This window comes from Pagrus major, chromosome 7 (assembly GCF_040436345.1).
Source record: "Pagrus major chromosome 7, Pma_NU_1.0".
Taxonomy (NCBI): Eukaryota; Metazoa; Chordata; class Actinopteri; order Spariformes; family Sparidae; genus Pagrus; species Pagrus major.
Window position 1 is genome coordinate 29,901,060 of NC_133221.1, and position 21,044 is coordinate 29,922,103.

A 21,044-nucleotide genomic window follows, 5' to 3' on the forward strand; every position below is an offset into this window, starting at 1 on the left:
AGTTTAGAAATGCGGTCTGCTAACATATAAGGTCCGGCTTCTAGGACAACACAGGTGTGCCACAGAAGTTCCAAATATGTACTCAAAGGCTACATACATGATATCTTGATAAGAGACTAAGACCAAAGCTACAGGCTCAGTCTCTACATTGATCATTAGCTTGCGATGATGCTGACTTTTTGCCTGAGTAATAACAGAGCAACATTGTGCTTTCACTGCAGTGTAGAGCCATTAGTGTTATAATAATAGTATGATTGGGTCAAGATTGTTAACTCTAACTGGCTGCTTAGCTGGCCATCTGGCATACCAGGACAAATCACTGTGGGCCAGTGGACAGTCAAAAAAGCCATAAAGTTTTTACCAGCCGTCCGACCCCGATTGCGCCCATTAGAGCGTGTTCTGGGACTGTGCTTACTGGCCAATCACAAGTTAGTTAGTTAAACCTGCAGTGTGGAACTTTTGTCTCCCCTTTCTAGCAGTGAGACAAATTACAAAAACAGTGTTGACACATGATCATAGGCTCAGCTGTAGCCTTCTGTTGCGACTACTGTGGCTGTAAAATGGTGTTTAATTGTCTTGAGCATCATAGCCCCAGCAAAATGGTTCATTTCACAATCAGAGTTTGATCCATTCAGACTGATAACATTTGCATAGTCTAGAGGAGCAGCACAATTCAGGAGAGCATTGTGGAAGAGATCACAGGAGCTGTGATGTTCTTGGTACAAATTGTCATCACCCAGGACATCACTTCCCAGGACAGATATGTCACAGACACAGTTCATGAGAAGCGTGCCACTACTGTGAAATACAGAGAATCCACAGGTCAGTATTTTGCAATGTGCTTTCAGAGGTTCCTGACAACCTGAAATTGGATTTAGGCACATGCACTGGGCATGCCACAGACGGTGCATCCAATACACAAGGAAACTACAGAGGTTTCTTCCCACTCTCATACAGTGCATGTATGGTGCTATGGCCATGTGCTAAGCCTTGTCCTTGCAGACACAACACTTTCAGTCATTGAAAGTGGATCATTATTTGCCTATTGAATGCTTTTGCTGTTTTTCTTCCTGAGTAATACTTGGATGAGTGTGTAGACCTAGGAACAGCAACACAGACGCCTCTCTCCATTTGGAGAGACATGGTGGTGAGATTAGGATGCTGCTCTTAGGGGAGTGTTTGGATCTTTTGTATATCCACATATCACCCACTCAGTGCTGGCCCTGACCAATTTGGTGCCCTAGACAAGATTTTAGCTGGCGCCCCCAGTCAATCAATTTTCATACACTCACACAGAAACTGCATGTAAGTATTCGAGATTTTATTTATTTAAAGTCAAAAATATCACACCAAATAAAAACTGAAGAAAGAAACAAGTGATAAATTAAAAATACAATATAAATAAGGCATTGCACAAACATATTAAAGAATATTGTCACTCTGCTGTGCTGAGGTAGAGGACAGGAGCACCTGATGCTGTGTCACTGGGGGTGGGGGTGAAATATTTGAAAAATTCATCTGAAGAGAGAAGAGAAGTATATGTGACCACTGGATGTTACATTTTAATAAAAAACAGATGCTTGGTGTGTGCTATACATAAGACAAATATAGACTAATAATGAAAATACGATGAGATTCATTCAACTTTATCATCATTGCAATGCACTTCAGTCTAACCAGAGTGCAAAATGCAGTAAAGTGCAGTGAAATTAATATATATATATATATATATGTGTATATACGTGTGTGTATGTATGTATACACACACATATATACACATATATGTGTATATATAAGGTATGGTGTATTAACGGTAATACACTTTAACTGCACTTTAACACTGATGGAAACTTTAACAAACATAAACTGTGACACAATAAACCAAAGACTTACAACTGCCCTATTACTTATAAAGGGGATGGAAAACTAATAGCATTTTAACTGACATACAAGCAGGAAAACACAGCCAACAGGTTAAAATAACACCTGAACAGGCCTGACGTTAACTTTCCAAATGTCCCTGATGAATTTAAGGTGGAGTAACATTAACTTACGTCAACTCAGCTATTTACTGATCATTAAACAATGCTACTAGCGTCCGAAGTAAGCTAGCAAGTTAACACTCTGCTCCAACAATGGTAACTACGATCATAAACTATTAATTTCATTCACTTCATCACATTGACGTTACTGTACCTCTTTCTTTTTCATGTGTTTCTTCCTCTTCTTTCCTTCTTTTCCTTCCCTGGGCGCCGGATGGTTTCAGTCTTTTGGACATTGTGGTTCCGCTACAGTATCAATAAATGTCTCTCTTGGTCTTGGGGTCACGGTCTGGTCAGATTCAGGCAACTTGCCTCTCGACCCCGCCCCCCACCCTCACAGAGAGCAGGTACTGTGCAACAAGCCAGCCAGGAACCCAGAAAAAAGGCCTCTCCATTATTTAATAGGCTTTGCTATGAAGTTATGTTGCTGTGGGCTTATATAATATTTTGAAATACTATTAGTAATAGCACTGGTAAAAAATAGTAATTTTTTTTCTCCCCCCGTTTGTGGCACCCTCCGTGGATGACGGTGCCCTTAGCATTCGCCTATACTGCCTATGCCCAGGGCCGGCCCTGCACCCACTGTCCATGTATGTGCAAACAAAAAAGATAAACTGTCTGCTTATAGAGTGCTTAAGACTACACAGGAATATCTGAGAAGCACATCAAGAGAATGTGTCTCCATTAAGGCAGCAGCAGACAGATTTGTCCTGTGGGCACACGAGAAACTGTAGAGATGGAATTGGAAGTGGAAGTCAAATTGCCACCAAAGCAGAGAAAGAAGAAGCTGGAGAAATGGCTCATGTAGAGACTGTCAGTCCAGATAAGACTTTTGAGATCACTGTTCATATCCTATCATGGACACAAGCCATTGAGACAATGCATAGAAGATTTCTAAAGTCGTGTCACATTCTGATCTAGGCCTCTTGGACCCTCGAAAATTCTCCCATATTAAACCCGACCAACTTCCACAATCAGCGTCTGAAGATCTCAGCACATGTCTCCTGAAAATAACAAAAATGCCACCATGGAGAATTTACAGTGTGATTAAGACCAACAATGTACCCATTAGAAGAGAATGAGACAGAATCAGTGGAGGGTGAGAATGAAAAAGAGGAGGTCAATATCTGATGAAAAACTTTTCCTCCTGTGTTGAATGTCTGGAGTTTTGCTATGGAATTCTCAGGGGTCACAATGTGTTGACAGCTGCCTCTCATCCCCTTGGTTTTGCATTTCTGCTTACCCTGTCTATCACTCAGGTCACCCATAAATAGACATTTTCAATGCTCAAGTTAATTAAAAACAAGATAACCTGGAGGCTTTCACGGCAACAGAGAGCTCACTCTGAATGCTGATGTGATCATTAAAGAAGTTGCAGAAAAAGAATCTCTAAGAAGGCTCAACAATAGCCATTGACATCAGGTCAGGCTTTGTTGTCTGGCCTATAGACTGCTCTCTGCAGATGACAGGTGAATGTGGACATTGTTTAACAAGCCCTGGGACCGGGAGAGGAGGAGAAGAGGAGGGAAGGGAGCCAATGTAAAGGACAACAGCAGCAGGAAGCTGGGAGAGTGGAGGAGGAGAGAGATAGGAAAGGAGGCGAAGGAGGAGACAACAATTCATTAAAGGGTGGTGGAAGAGAGGCCGAAAGTCAAAGAGAAAGGAATGTTTGGAGGAGAAATGAGAAAAGGAGAAAAGACACTTATTGTAGCATGAACTAACACAGAAGCAGCTTTGAGCTATTTGTCAGGTGTTTATATGTCTGTGTGTCTGTCTAAGGACAGATTTCGTCAGCCTAATGGCGTCACAACGTTGCAAGATGCAGTCATGAAACTTTCAAGATGTGTAGTTGAGATCAAAACTCAAGGAGCCAATTATGCAAAGTAGTCATGGGTTGGAGGTCAACATGTTGACCGCATCACAGCTGGTGTGATTCCATTACGATATGGTCTCTATCTTCTGAAAATGCAATTTACAAGATTGTTAATAAGACTCAGATCATCAGTTGAAGCAGAGATGTAGAGTTGTGTGTCATCTGCATAGCACTGGAAAGCATAAAACCATATTTGATGATATTAGAACTTAAAGCTGCTGTAAATGTTGTTGGCGTTTAAGCTAACTTCCTGTCAGTTTTGCAGTTAGCAATCTATTCCCTCCTCAATACGTCACCACACTTGCACTACTCCTTTCTATTTTTCTAGGCAGCCTCTCTTTCCCACTTTCTTTTCTTCACGTTTTTCATCATTTGGCATATTTGGTAGTATAAGCTGTCACTAGGAGCGCTGGAGTTAGCAGCTTTGCCTCTTCCACCTTTGCTGGTGTATGTACCAGAACAGAAGGATCCTGCTCTCTGTGTGTTCCCCGACAGGACAGACAGGGCCGCCTCTTTATGGAGTTCTCTGTCCTGATTGGATACATTAGGCAGGGATACCAGGATATTTCTTATCCTTTTCACTGCAGGAGCAGGGGGAGGAGAGACCTGTGTTATTGACCAAACACTCAATGATTACTGTTAGAATACAAAGCTAATAAATACTTATTTTAATAAAAAAAAAAAATATATATATCATTTACAGCATCTTCAATGGCATCTTGTGCAGAAGGAAAAGAATGGGGACTAGGTCTAGCCCATGCTAATCTTTTTAGGCAAGTGTTGCCATCTTGGCAGCGCCACTGGGCAGTTATTTTGGGGTAAAAAGACCAAGACCCTATCTAAAAGAGGGGGGAGAGCTAGAACTTCACCTTTAATGGTCATCGGAAATTAAAACTGCATGTATAAAATCACCAGTCAAATCTGATAAAAAACACAAAAAGCACAAAAAATTGTCACAAAATAAGTGCCTTTTTCCCACAGGTCATACTTCTACCAGGCATGCACATGGTTTTACGAGAGCAACTTCATTTACGGCTTATTACAGAGTGCTGCGATGTGACATGGTCAACTCATCACACCAGAGCTCTTAAACAAGTATGAATTGAATGTTTAATGTAATAAGTAACCCCACCTTTCTTGGTTATCTTGGTTAGCGTGATATCCTCCTCTTCCATGCCTTTAAGAAGTCTACCTGCAGCCACACCAAATTGCTTAAAACTGTTGTGAATCTCAACCATGTGCTTGCGTCAGTGCAAAAACACAATTGGCTAATATGTTTCCTCAGCTGTGATAAAGAAGACAAACTGTTTTTTGGGGGGAAGGGGCAAGATATGAGTCACACATGGCAGTTGTGTGACTCATATCTTGCCCCTTCTTCTGCCCCTCTGGTGTTACGGATTTTCCAACACAAACCTTATCTAAAATTATTGCGGTCTTTCAGGAGAGCTGTCTCAATGATATGTCTGGCATGCTGGATTTAAATTTTCCAAAAATACAACTGGAGCCATTAAGTCTGATAGCTCAAGATAAACCAATCTCTCAATTATTTTGCTTACAAATATCAGGTTGGATATGGACTTAATGTGATTGATGCTACAAGCATCTAGAGTTTTCTCTTCAGTAACAGCTTCGAAGGCCACTGGAAGAAAGGCAGTCTGGGAAGTTGATAATATGCAATAGATCTGCTGACAAGCAGTCAAAGACTATCATAACAAAGCTGCTAGGAAGTCAAGGGCCAAGTGTTACACAGAAGGTAATACTTACAGAAATCACTGGAGACAACCTGTCCTCCATTAAGGACTTATAAATCTCCAGAGCCAAGAAACAGTCAGGAAACATCACTGCAGACTCATCTGACCCTGGACGCAGCCTGTTCCAACTTCTGCCCTCTGGTAGGCGCTACAGAGCACTGTAAACCAAAACCAGACATGAGAACAGTCAGTTCCCACAGGCCATCACTCTGATGAAGGGTTAACTTCTGTCTCATGGTGTGAGAAAACAATCCCTGTGCAATAACATCCTTATTTGCAGCCTGTTTAGCAGACACAGTGACATGTTTAGTCTTTTGTTTTTAGGTCCGATCAATCACAGATTGAAATGCCTGTGATTGTGTGAGTTCTCTGTCATGACATTGCCCAATGACATCAAGTTATTAATCATACTCATGGACACACACACACACACACACACACACACACACACACACACTAAAGGAGATATGGACATCCAGGGGAGACATAGATGGCATGACAAAGCACAGCTGCTTTATATTTTTCTCTACCCACTTCATATTAGTCAGCTCAGGGGCAGAAGATCAGACAAAGGAGCATCAATTATTCCATGGATCTGTCAGTAGAACAGCTCTGGGCTCTAGCAATGATATATGAGTTGACTATATCAAGTGCTGTCCCTCTGTTCAGTTTCTGTGTCTGGCCCCTTTGCTTGAGGGTTGTTTTAAAGCCGCAAACTGAAAATCTTTAGGTGCTCCCTGCTCCTCTTTTGACTCACAGTCACTCCTCATCCAGACAGATGACAGAAGGTGTCAGCTGAGTAGAAATGTGGAGCTCCAACATTCATCTTGCTGCTGTCTGTATATCCCATTAAACAAACCTCACAGATTGAGAGGTTTTCATATCCCAGTATTTAATACTGCTTTTATCAATTTCTCTTACGTCTTATCTGTCATCACCTTGGACCTCGGTTTATTTTCTCTGTCCATCAGTCTGTCAGCAGGGCTACTTACAATTCTCCACCTTGTCTTCTTGTCCAGTTACATTATCCCAGGCTGCAGAAATACAGCTTTCTTTAAAGATGTCATATCAACATGGTTTTCAACAAGGGGTGGAGTGGGAATAAAAATCAGCCTGGGCCTTTTCACTCAGAGTGGCCCCACAAAAAGCCATATTGAGAGATACTGCACCAATGATATGGCCCCTGTCACAAAAGAACTAAGCACAAAATAAAGATTTGATATCTGATTACTTATAACGTACAATATCAAATAATGAGAACAATATATTCATATAATGTTGTATTATTGTTGTTCGTTGGACTAGGTCAGATCAGAGTCAATGTTGCGGCCAGGGGAAATATGTTCAAATCATAATTGTAGTAGTGGTCAGGGGATTGCTCTTAAGTATCAATACAACCAATACTACGTCTAAGTATTGATTGCATGATGATGCTGGATGTTGCAATCTGTGATGTATGTAAGAGGCTGTTTGCTATAGTAGTAACACCACAGAGGGGGAGGAGGGACAAAATGGATTCCTTAAATTTACCATGATAGTAGTAACACCACAGAGGGGGAGGAGGGACAAAATGGATTCCTTAAATTTACCATGAGAACTGTTGTGTGTTTTTACATGCAACATGTGATGAAGTGATAAGTGACAAGTGAAAAGTCATAAAATAATGCTTCAGGCCAATCACTTAACTCAGCACTCATCAGAGACTTCGGTTCTGTCTCTTCTTTTTTCCCTCTACTCTCTGTAATATTATGTTCATAAAGTAAAGTACATTTCCCCTCCAGCTCCAGTCAGCAGTCAACATCCCAGAACATAAACACCCGACAATGGAGGTCACCTCTGTGGATCACTGCTGCAGTCAGGTTGATAAACAGGAGTGAAGATAATCCCAAAAGTTAAAAAGTAATCACTGAGCTCTCCTCCTATCAGTAAACAGCTCTGGATCAGAGCAGAACCTGATGTGACTGCAGGTGTTTATTCCTCCAGAAAGTCTGGCTCTGCACCCCAACTCTCTCCTCCAGAGCTGGCTGGTGCTGACTAGCAAAGTAGCAGCTATGCTGCTATATTCTGCCCAGCTCTCCCCACACGACACTCAGAAAATGTCTTTTGTTTTATTCTGATGGAGAGAAAATTACATACTGTGTGTTTAATGATTAGCAGATATCTTTGTAGTATTTAAGATGTGTTCAGAAAGTAGTTGATTTATAATGCATTTATATCATAAATCATGATGCACAACACTCCCCTACATTGTACTACAAGCCACTTAATCTGATACTGAGATACAACCCCCATCACAGAGCTCATAGCAGAACTAGGGCCTTGACCAATCATAACGGTTACTATTAATGACATGGGAGATTTGTGTGATTCAAATAGCTGCCTGTGAAGATTACATCAGTAAGTGTGCCTAAGAAAAATGAAATAGACTTGAAGCATATAAAAACCTGAGGGTCCTGTATCTCTCAGTGGATTCATTGGATTGATGCATTTGATTAAAAGGCAGTGAATCTGCTCAGTGAGATGGGCGAGTCACAGATGTGTACAAAGCTTTCTGTTTGGAAAGGCCCTACTACCACAACACAATACATTCTCTACAAACCTATAACACACAAACAACTAAAATAGTATCAGCAAAAATTAGACATTAGACACTGGAGGTTATTCGTGCATCATATTACATTATACAGTTTTTGTTTTTCCCATTTACACTCTATATGCTGACTACTTGTATTAATGCAAGACTGGAATTCAAACATGACAGTACAGCTGCAAATATAAAAATGTAAAAAATCTGGTGGTGTGGAGTTAGGAAGAACTATTTCCAGACCTCCGTAATGCAGATGTCAGGTTTTGGCAAGGAAAAAGAATGCATTTGTTTCTGCCACATCAATTCAGTTTTAATCTGTCAATCATGAGGCTGACGATGTTATTGGAGTGTAACGAATGAATGAATTGGTGAATGAGAGTTTTTTTTCCTCCATTTCTCTGAGCTCTTTAGCCCCACCTTAAAGGATAAGTTGCTTGATAGTCGGGTTTAGTTTTGTGGTCTACAAAACATTTCTGGAGCTTCACAACAAAACAGCATTGCAGCATTCTCCTAAACAACTGAAGTAGCTGGGTGCTTGTTTTAAAATGTTAAAAAACAACCAAAAAAGAAAAATTGGCTTCATACAGCTTGTCCAGCCTAATCCAGGACTCCCAAAATTGATTGAAAAGATATTATTTACACCATCAACATGGGGTCGAGTTAATGCTTATAGCTTGGAAGCTACAGTGTAGATTTAGGCTTTAAAAAAGATGACAATATCTTCTTTTCAAATCCATTTTTGGATCTTGGGGCTTCTGGAGACTTGTTATGATAGGACACAGGAGACTTGAATTCTGTTGAACGAGCCGTATGGAGTCTTTCCATGAAGTCCCCATCTTCTTCAGTTGTATAAGAGAATGCTGCAACACTGAACTGTTCCTTTAAAGGTCTTGATTCTTGTCCGTCATGTAAGACGAGTGCTCTGGGTGACAGAGTGTTGCAGGCTGAGCCCAGCAAGGTAACCAAACAGGATCGGCTGTGGAGGGAGACAGGGGGCTGGATGAGAGAGGGGGGATGTCAGCCACCTAGAAGCATATTGGCTTGTCAGAACACTTTACAGAGCCAATCACAATGGCACAGCTCTCTCTCTCCCTCTCTCTCAAAACCGGTGTCCACCAGGAAAGTCCTGGTAAGTCTGATGGCCAATATGACCGGTTAAATCTCAACAGTTATGTCTGTGTTCATGCCACTTTTAGCTATGTTATAATTCAATTCTCTCTACCTGTGAAGTTTCCAAATGTCTGTTGGGACGTCTGGAGAGATAAACATAGCAAGACAAGCAATGACTTTTCAGTTTTATAAACGCTCACTAAAGCTTACGACAAAATTTCAAATAAAAGGCTGCCTGTCTGTGTGTGGGGGTTTGTGGTGTGGGGTATGGAGCATGACAAATGACCTGCATGTGTATTTTTATGCACTGTAATCTTTCCTCAGGTGGCTGAATAACACAGTTGGCATTTTTCACTTTTAAGTCTAGTTTTTATATTGTTTTGCCTGATGGGGAATCATTCTCATTATCATTATCCTCATTATTATTTTATTAACTTCCTACATGTAGCCAAATATATCAGTAGTTGTTTTTCTTGTATTCTTCGTCTTGAATTCTCAACCTATCACTCTACAACTATAGCCCATACTGTCTGAATGCATGTAGTTAAACATGACAGTGTTTACTGCAGCAGTAAATACTCACAGTAACTTTACTATAGAACAGTCTGTACGGTACATGTTGCACCACAGGCCAAGGTTCTTTCTGTCCCTGAACAAAGTGTGCTTGTGTCACCAGAACAACTCCCACACATTTTCCTTGTGAGTGTTGATTCTGATTCGCTGAAAACACAGATTCCTTTAGACAGATTTTAAAAACCAACTTTGGTTTATCTTTTATCGACAGAAACATATCACATCTAACCTTCCAGCAACCAAATTAATTTATCAATATAAATAATCTTTTTTGATGAATTTTAGTCCCTGAATGACATTTGAGGGAACACTGACTCATGCATGATGTCATTCTGGTATTATTAGACATCACTGCTGCTTTACAGGTCGACAAATCACTTGCTGGGCTCGGGACAAATTATACTTCTGACATGCTCTGTTCGAATGACCTCTCTAGGACACTTTGGTCTGACCACAACCTTGTTTTCCCGCAGCCAAGTTAAAATTACTTGAAACTGACTTGAAGAAAAACAGGTGTGTGTGATATTTCAAGGTTTGATTCTGTTCTGTAAAAGCATAAAAAGAGATGGATGGGAATAAAGTTAATTAGGGATGAGAAGTACACAAGTACAGTGTATACCATTATCTGTTCAACCAACTAAATCTGTATACTGTCTGTATCCGTGTCCCTAAACTGGGCTTAAACCAAAAATGGGTGGTGCTTGAACCTGAAGTGGGCGGGACTAATTCTAAGCTGCAAGGGGTCTCTCTATCAAATGAGAGTCGGGTGCAGAGCCAGACCTTCTGGAGGAATAAACACCGGGAGTCACATCAGGTTCTGCTCTGATCCAGAGCCGTTTACCAATGGGAGGAGAGCTCAGAGATGACTTTTTAATTTTTGGGATTGTAAAGTAGATTTATCTTCACTTCCTGTTTTTCAACCTGACTGCAGCAGTGATCCACAGAGGTGACCTCCATTGTCTGGTGTTTATGTTCTGTGATGTTGACTGCTGACTGGAGCTGGAGGGGAAATGTACTTTACTTTATAAACATAACGCTACAGAGACAAGGTGGGGAGAAGAAGAGAAAAAAACAGTCTCTGATGAGTGCTGAGTTTAGCGAGAGGTTGACCTGAATTCAAACACACAGACATACAAACCATCAGTGGGTGTCATTGCTCAGTAGCTTAAGACGAATATACAATAAAGCAACATGGCTGTTTAGGGTAAGGAAACACTTTGCTGATAAAATATCTGTCTACGTGACTCAGGCACCAATTCTGACACAGAGATAATGTTATATTTTTATTCATGTTACATTTTGGCTTGTTCGCTGACTTCCTTTAACACTCTCTGACTCTCTCTTGGAAGTTATAGCGATAGGCAACCAAATTAAACACATCGAAAAAGAAATGTTATATTGATCATTTAATTGAAAAGTATTTATAGATCAGCCACAGAATTGAGCTTCAGATCAGTTTTTGTTTATCACTGTTCAGACAGAAGTGTGTGTCTTGCGCATTTGGCACAACAGGGCAGTGCTGAGCTGAGCAGTGCTGATATACCTGAGTTTCCGGCGCATCCAGGTGAAGAAGAAAAAAAGACGCTGCCAACGTTTGAATGACAATGAATGAATGAATGAATGAATGAATGAATGAATGAATGAATGAGACACAAGTCTGCGATCGTCCGGCTTGGAAAAGAAATCCTGCTTCAATGCAAAGGAAGCTTTGTATTATGGAAGTATGTGCACAGACGCGTCTTTTTATGTTTATCCTGCACAGCTGATTTGGGTTGAAACGCGCTGAGACTATAATCATTGATAATTAATGAGCGGTGCTGTGTGAGGCCGCACAGTCAATTGTTTGGACTTAAAGTTTAATTAATGAATGATTACTCAATCGACTGTTTGATTATGTAAACGACTGATAATCAAAAGTGTTAAAATCCTTTGTTTAAAGTGAAAGTTGTCTATTTATTTGTGTATATACATTTATAATCAATTTTGTCAATGGATTTTGTGTGGCAATTAACTACAATTTATTATGATTGTGTAGGCCCATGATTGGTGTAATTAGACTGAGTTTGAGAATGTATTTGTGTTAATCATTTACTTGATTACTAATTAAAATTGTGATTATCATTCATGAAATGTGATTCACCATACTAATTTAGTAACCTTGTGTATCTCTGTTTCTTTATGATTTGTGTTGAAGGTTATCAACCTGAACCTGAAAACTGAAAACTGAAAACCTAAACCTGAAAACTTAAATAAATGCAGAAAAGAAGATTTGAAAAAAGGAGCTGAGTTGTCCACTGCATCCTCTGTTGTGATCTAGGCCTCTTTTCAAGTTTGGGCAGATACTGAGGCAGAATAAATCAGATAGCTTGACAATCACAGGGCATGAGAACTATTTACAGAAGAAGTTTTTTTTATAACTTAAATTAATAACCTGAAGTCTTGACTTTACTTGAATGATACTTGTGTAACAAGTAAAACATACATTTTCTCTAACAGGGAATTGTTTTAGCTGATTACCTTCTCTACTCTAAATTCTATAAACTTTTGTCCCTGCTTTGATTTAATCATTTTCTTATTATCTAGCTGTTTTTTTAATGTTGTCGAACTCTGGTCTGTCACCATGTAAAATGAACTTTATAAAGAAATTGCCTCACCTTGCCTGTTAAATTACACATTAAAACTGAATTGCTGCAGCATCTGTACGGTTTGAGACAGAATGTCTACATCATAAAAGCTGAGCTCGCAGTCAAACTTGGTTCATTGGATGTAAAATATAATTAGATTTTTATGTAAAGTGCATTGCAGTCCTATCATTTTTTTTTTCATAAATGAGAATACTATCTCTTGCCAATTGAATTCTCTTTAACTGGTAAAATTATCTCCCAATGCAGTTAATTAAAAATAATTATGAAACAACTTTGAAAAATACAGAATACAAGATAAAACAACTTGCTGAGCTTGCTCTTTTTCTGATGTCAGCCAAAAGGATAAAATGCTGCTGATCCTATGATTGTGGATCAAAGCCTGTTCAGAATTGATGGAAATATAAAAAGTTGTATATATTTTGTGTGCAAGTAATATGGTTTCCTCTGTATGGAGATCTCATGGACCATGCCTTCCATATTTTATATATATATTTTATGCCTTACCTACAGAGAAGGCCTCTCTCACCAATATGGTCTTGAAGCACAAGTTTTATACTCAGCATCTCAGCTGGAATCACACTGTTCTTGAGGTATGTGGACGCACTAATATGAAACACATAAGAGCATAAACACCCTGCACCTGAACCCTCTCCCCCACTCATACTGTATGTTGTAAAGTAGTAATGTGACTATGATCTATAGGGACTGCTCGCAGCATACATACAATGAATCCATTAAGATGTACCATATATCAACCTGAAGCTCTGTCAAGGAAAAACAACAATAGGTACACCAAAGCTGACATCCACATAATAGCTTTCAGCTGTTAAATCTTTTGTTTATGTGGACAGAAGCCGCTGCCTTAAAGGGAGAAAGTCAACATTTTCTCATACCACATTTTCTCTGGTATTCACTGTGGCTGAGACACAGCTCACACACATACACACTGAATCAAACTCAGTTCATAAGCAGCAGTTTCCCTTGTAAATAAGTTTCAAACTCAGTGGGAGGTGCAGATTTCAATGTAGCAGTCTAAGTCCTTTTGAAATTGATTGTCAGACTTGATATTACTTGATACAGTTTCCATTAATGAGCAAATTATCCTTATTTCCAAAGAGTCCTACTCTTCCCTTTAGATGTGACAGGCTGTGTTTCCACATCATTCGTTTAGCAAAACCTTTTAAGAAAAAGGAGACACATTCACTGCAGCACACAGCTAACACTCACACACACTGCTGCAGTGAAAGGATAACCAGAAGTCGTGTTCATGTTGCATTCTAGGAGAGATTTTTCTGCCACATAGCTACCAGAGAGGGTCTGCTACATGGAAGTTACAGAGTTTAGATATGAATGTATTTGTTTAACAGTATTAGTTACAAGACGTAGATGTTATTTGTTTGGTACAAACATTTCCCGTTCGCTGTGAAAATTGCTAATTTGTTGTCAGCACAGATTATAAAAATAAGATACAACGCTCTCGACTCACATAATAACTTCATTATTGATGCGGGGTGCTGAATCCTTCTTGCTGTGAATAGACAAAAGGAAAAATCAAGGACATCACTCCCATTAAATTGTTTTGATTTTGCCACACGGATGTTTTGGGCACGCCCTTCTTCGGCGTGTGTTCTGTATTTGTCAACACAGATTGAGAGAACAATTACCTACAATTCACTGCAGCGAAAATGAAGATTAGTGAAACTATTTAGTGTCTATATTTTTTAATAGCATGTGCTTTCATTGCATCAATCATTTGATTTGGGATCTGGGATTTCCAGATTGTTGACCTACAGTGAAATACTGCCTTAACACATGGACATTACAGTCAGTGGATGGCACATCCGGGTTTGAAAAAGTGAAGCCTTAGGGCCCATGTCCACATCATGGTTTTTTTTCTCAGAGCACCAGCATCTTTTTTCAATCGTTCCCACTGAGGAGCAATGCGGCCGCTCCGATGCTTCGAGTTGAAAATCTCTCAACTTTTCAGAAAGGCGCAGGTGACCTCACCATCGCTCTTTTTCTTTTTCTTGGCCTCGGTGATAATATTCACTGTATTTCTGTCTTGTGTGGATCATGTCATCAACCACATCCTCCTTGCTCTATATACAGTAAATAAAAAACAAACAGATGGTAAACAGTCAAGGGGCAGTGTCGATCATAGAGCAGCAGGTGTCATGATATTGTTGTCACAGAGACAAGAAGCATTTGCAGCCAGCACTTCTCTGTGGACACGAGCCCTTAAACCTGCATTCTGTCAATGGCCAGCAGGGGGTGACTCCGCTGGTTACAAAAGGAAGAGAGATTGTATATTACCTTGTGAGAAAATGCTACTTTTCACTTGAGTTTTTACCTCAGTAAACAGTTTCCTAACGAGTTTATGGTCTGGATCACTAGTTTCCAGTCTTCTTCAACACAGCATGACGTCCATTTTGTAAATTATGGTCTCAAATAGACCATAAAACAGGGTATGCTTTAGGGCGTTTTGCTACCTTGTGATTGACAAGTCCCTACCACCACAGTGTGTCTACAGGTTCTCAATCAGATCCAATCATGATATCCTGCCCAGCTACACCTTCTCATGCAAATACGGTCTGGCTTCTGGCTTCAAAAAACCAAGATGGCAACAGCTACTTATACTTAACCCGAGGCTTTAATATGGTCGTCTACAAACCATTGGATGTAGCTCCGTTCACTATTTATTATACAGTCTGAGGCTCTACATGACTTATAAGGTTAAATACGTTTCTGCAGTAAAGATGATCAACATGCATGCGTCTGAGCAGCTAATAAGATTAAATATTAGACATTGCTCAATGACGTCTTCTCAGACTTTAAGTTGATCGAGTTAATGTAAGAAATGATTGAGTCATTCATATTTATTCCTGTCAATGTATCCAAGGGCATTAAACTGAAAATGGACATAAGGTGAATAAAACTTGATTAGAGAGGTCAGATGAGTCACTGCAATCAATCATCAAGCCAGTGAATGCATAATGAGGCTTTATTAGGTGTTACAATCATTTACATGATAATAGAAAAAATTAAAAAAACAATTGCAGTGATGTGTAAAATGCAAGCAGCATTAACACGGCTAATGAGTAATGAAATGTAGGTGTAGTGAAAACTGCTGGAGGGAATGTACAGTACTCCAGAGAGACAAGGCAATCATTACAAAGCTCTCGTCTAAGATGTTAACTCATTAATAGTTAGGACAAAGTAACATTACAGTTATTGAAGAGCCTGTAAAGCAGTGCAGAATGTATTCTGAACATTCAAAGGAAATGTTAGTGTAGACTTAAAGGTGAGAAAGTTCCTGATAAGCATTTAGCAAAGCAATGTTTTGTATTTTCAACATGAATATAAACTATACAGTCTTTAGCCAGTCAGACTGTGTGGCAACAGCATCTTATAAATAGTTAAACATCGTAGTCAATCCAATCCATGAAGTGCTAACAGCAGTTTTTTTTAACTAGCTGTCATTATAATATGTCAAATATGAAATGACATGAGTCCACAGAGACACATACATTTCAACATAAAGACACAAGTGTGGTTGTTCTTTTCTAACTTGTGTTGTAATATATGTATGGAGTGTAATATATATGGCTCATTGGCTCACTGCAGAAACAAGTGCAGGCATTCTTCAGAGCAGTGGAGCTCAGCACGTTTGATAGGAGATAAAAGCTAAAGAATGAACTTTCGCTGCAGGGAGTACAGTAAATGGCAAATTTTAACATCAAGCAGACATCCTTGATTTGGCAAGAGGATAAAATCTTAATCCCCTTCTCCGTCTGACAGTAATAAGATTAGAGAAGCTGAGATGGAGCGTGGTGTGACGGGCAGCATTCCTGGCAGAGTTTAGCTTTCCCTCTCCATGTGTCCTTCTGAACCTTTTCACTTCCATCCGTTGTTCATTATATCTCCCATTTCCTGCCAAATGCTCCTCTTTATCTCATTTGTGATCAAAATTTGATGGAAGACGTAAAAAGATATCAAAGATTAGGCCCAGTTTGATTCATTCCTGTTAGGCCCATAGGACAGCATGGTTTAACCTACTGTATCCCCTGCTATTTAGCTTTAAAATCAGGGCGGCAATCCAGGCACTCCAAATACAGTACAAGAAGAACGATGGTGGAAATATTAAAATGCCTTTATTATAGTGGCTAAATAATTAACAAAGGCACATCATTTAAAAAGCCAATATTTTACAGAAAACATGTCAAATGTATATGGTCATGAAACCAGGGGACTCGTTCGTAAAACTCTGGAGAATTCACACAAAATCTTTGTGTACGTACGCCAAAAAATATTCTGATTGATAAAACCTGCCGTACGCCTGCCAGTGCTCAATTTCCTTTCATAAATCCCAAATCAACTTGGACGCCGCCAAGACACCACCTAGTTCACTCCCACAATTAACCAGAAAAGGTTAAAGAGACGCCCGCAATGAATAGATACGTGTTTAGATGTCCATGATAATCGGCTTAGTCTGTGCAAAAATAGCGGAGTGCAGAGGCAGGAAGTGACATTTCTCAGATTGTGAAATAAAGACACTTGTGGGGGAGATTGAGGCTAGGATAAGAGTTTTATTTGGGAGCCATGGCCCTGGCCGTACAAACAAAAGCACATTTGTGGAGTGGCAACATATGGTAGCAGCCGTCGATGCTGCTGAATCATGTCAGAGGTGAACAAGAAGTGGTCAGACCTCAGAGTCACCGCAAAAAGCAGATCTAATAGACAGAACATGACTGCGACTGGTGGGGGCTGGTCGACAGCTGACCTCTCTCCCATAGATGAGCAATTGCCTCAATTGTCTGGGAAGTATCAGTTACTGGTGTGTAACTGAGAGTGAGGGACACACAGACATGGCTGAAGTGAGGCAAACAACACAAGGCTTTGTGTGCAGTGCACCAAAACTAAACATTTCACATTTGGTTTCACACAAAAGGTATTTGAGTCACAGGGAGGTTTTAACAGTGATTTATTATTTAATACATATTCATTTGTTCACCTTCAGATTCTGGCTATCAGTCATTGGTGTGATTGAAGGTGAGGAGGTGGCAGAGGGGGACAGTGTGCCAGGTCCAAGTGGCTCCAATGCACCCCTGTCACAAACTGACTCAAGGTTTATGACAAGGAGGGAGTCCATAAATAAAATGATTTATTAAACAAAGGTCAAAACAAATAAGGCAACCACAACACAAAGGCGGGTGGATGCCAGCTGTAAGGAAGGATGAAAATGAAGGGCTGACGGCCAGCAGCTTATAGACTCTGGCAGCCAGAACAGGAGAGCTGAATCTAGCTGATGACCCCAGGAGGGAGGGGCCAGCTCAGGGGTCGTCACACCCCGTGCTGGCACCATCTTGCTGGCACCATCTTGCATGCGTTGTAGACATGCAAGAGACACACTTAATAATGTCACAGTGGAGAAATAGAAATGTATACATATGTATCCAGTGTCACACCGCGGTGAGGGGTGTCTCGTCTGGGGAATTTTGTCTTGTGAATTTCATGTTTTATTTTGAAAAGTAACTCTCCTCTCGTTTCAGGTCACTTGCCCTTCCTCTTGTGTCACCGGTCTGACGTCTCCCCTGATCCCTGATTGTTTTCACCTGGTCCCCAATTATCCTCTTGTGCTTAAAGTCTGCGTCTGCATGTTGTCTTGTGCCAGAGTATCATGTTCGTTCGTGTGTCTCCAGCTCCCATGTTCCATGTCTACGTCAAGTGTTCTTCTACAGATTCTAAGTTGGTATTCTTGTTTTACTTTCCTCCTCTTAAGAAGAGTGATTTTGAGTTGTAGTTTTTTCCAAAGCAGTATTAAGATAGTCTTGATTTATAGCCTTTTTCTTTTCCCTCTGTTGGAGTGGTTTTTTGTTCATAGTTTTTATTTTTTGTTTCCTAGAAATAGAGTAGACTAAGTTTTGTAATCCCTGAACCTCCCTTGTGTGGAGCGCTTTATGTTGTTTAAGATTTCATAGCTAAGAATCCTCGATAGAGTAGATTAGTTTATTCAGCTTTTTTGTTTCCTCTTCGGAGTGATTTTCTGTTATTTTTTTGTTTTGTTCTCCCTGTCATTTACCCAGAGAAGTTAGAGTTGATAGCCGGTTTGTTTATCACTCGTTTCTTAAGAGCCGTGAAGCAATTCATAGAAATAAAACCTGCTTGATCTGCATAACCCTCTGCATCTGAGTCCTCCTTTAAGTCCAGGCCTGACATCCAGTATATGTGCAATATTTGGGAACATACCTTTTAGAGAATGCATCTTAGCATTTTGGGGGTTTACACATTAATTTTATGGTAAACTAACCACTTAATATTAGCAGTTTATGGTTAATTTATGCTCTAAGGGATTTTGGAGACTTACATATAAATTGATATATTTAGTTTTGTATTATGCCTTCCTATGCACATGGGCAGGACCAGATTAAATGGAGAGATCACACTAGGCAGACAGTATTTTTCGGGGCCGCTCTACACACACATTTTGATATTTAACATTTTTATTCTTTTAGATTTTCATGTTTTTTAAAATGTTTAAAAAATATGTATATACAAGCTTAAGAGGTCGGTGGTCCATCAACAACTCCCGCGGGCCACTCATCCACTCAGCCCACATTCAGCTCAGACAAACCCCGTCCTCCAGTGAGACAAGAGACCTCATCAAAGGAAGCAGGTAAACAGATGAAGTTGGTCTCTAGGCACCACATGCTACCTTTTCATCTCTAGCCCTCATTATTCCCCTCTCCTATACAGCCCCGCTCATACACTCCTCCTCTCAATCACACCAGTTTGAGCTGTTTATTGTTATTGGCATTTATCTTAGTCACCTATGTGGTTAGATTGTGAATTAATCTTAAATCTCTTTTACATATTTCTACCTATAGAATGGTCATTTGTGTTTTAAAGAGCATCATATTGTAATTTGGGCTGTAAATGTAAATTTTCTATTCACTCGGACAAACTACGTTGTGTCATCTGCTTCAGTCATGTTTACAAAGCTTCTGTTGACAGGTGTGTGTTCAGTGATGTACCAGTCAAGCAATTGATGAATGCCTTACTCTTTTTGATGCATTATGTTTTTCTTTGATTAATGAATAGAAGTAAAGTGTTATTTTTAGAGCCCTAATTGTAATTTATGAATTGAGTCACTAGCCAAACTCTGTCTTGTGTGCAGTTTCATTCTTCATTTAAAGCACTGGAGTACTGTGGGCTTGATGTACCTGCTGCAGCAGCTTGTTTTTCTCAGTCAGTGTGGAGTATCTCAGTACTCTTGCATCATGCATGCTTCTCAGCCAGCCAACATTACGTTAGTGAGCCTGCCACATACACACATAATGTACATACATACTGTTTTTTAAAGCCTGCAGAAGTTTTTTTAGAAGATTCTCATAGAATTAAGGGGAAGTCAGGACACAGAAAGGTAAATATCTGCTCTCCCTTCAGCACCATGCTGGTGATAGTTGCTTTTCAAAGATAGAAAAAATGATAGAGACATGATTTGTGATGTGTCACTCTGGATCAATGTATGGAGGATGGAACTGAGACAGTTCACTTAAGCAGACTAAAGAGATTTTTTTTCTCCTGCAAATAAATTAACATACATTACATTATTTAACATTTCTATATATAACATGTTGCATAGGCTGTTTTAAGGTCTGCTTTGAGCAGTATTGAGGGGAAGCCACAGTGCTGTTCATAGAAGAAAACAAAATTAATGGTAATAACTACAGCTGGATTCAAGAAAGGTAACATCCACCTCACTAATGGTTAAAAACATTAAGGGCCCTATTTAGATGTCTATAGCACTCGGTCTAAAGCGCAGCATGCTAGTGCGTTTAGGGCTTGTCCAAGTCCACTTTGCTAGTTAAACAGTGGATAATCTGAGTACACAGCGGTGCCCAGAGGTGGGATTTAGACTCTGATCTAAAGTCTAGAGTCATGACTCTGATTAGTCATGTGTGTGTTTCGGGCGGAACATAAATCAAACCAATCTGAGTGTTGTCTCCCATTCTCTTTTAAAGCCAGGTGCACCAGAACCTGCACATATTAAACAGTGGCACTCGTCTTCACTGAGAGACAGGGGTGTGATCCTCAGCTGCTGGACCCTATACGTTTCACAATCATCTGTCCCATCAACAACTCTGTTTGACTGCATATGAAAAAATACACTGATAGTTAACTGAGGAGGAGGAGAAGTGCTGCTGCATCCCTCTGTGTGCAGATCTCAGTCCGTGGATCAGACGGGACGGGTCATAAAAAGATCATTCTGATCAATAACAAACGTGAAATACGTCCTTAAAGAGGAAAATATTAATGACATTACCTCCAGCAGCAGAAAACATTTGTGTATCTCTACATTACCATGCGCATTTGTGCACGAGGAACAGCTGATAAACTTAATTGATTGTTTAAAACTTGTTTCCTTTGGAGAGTTACAGCTTTTAGTTTTGCTGATTTATATGA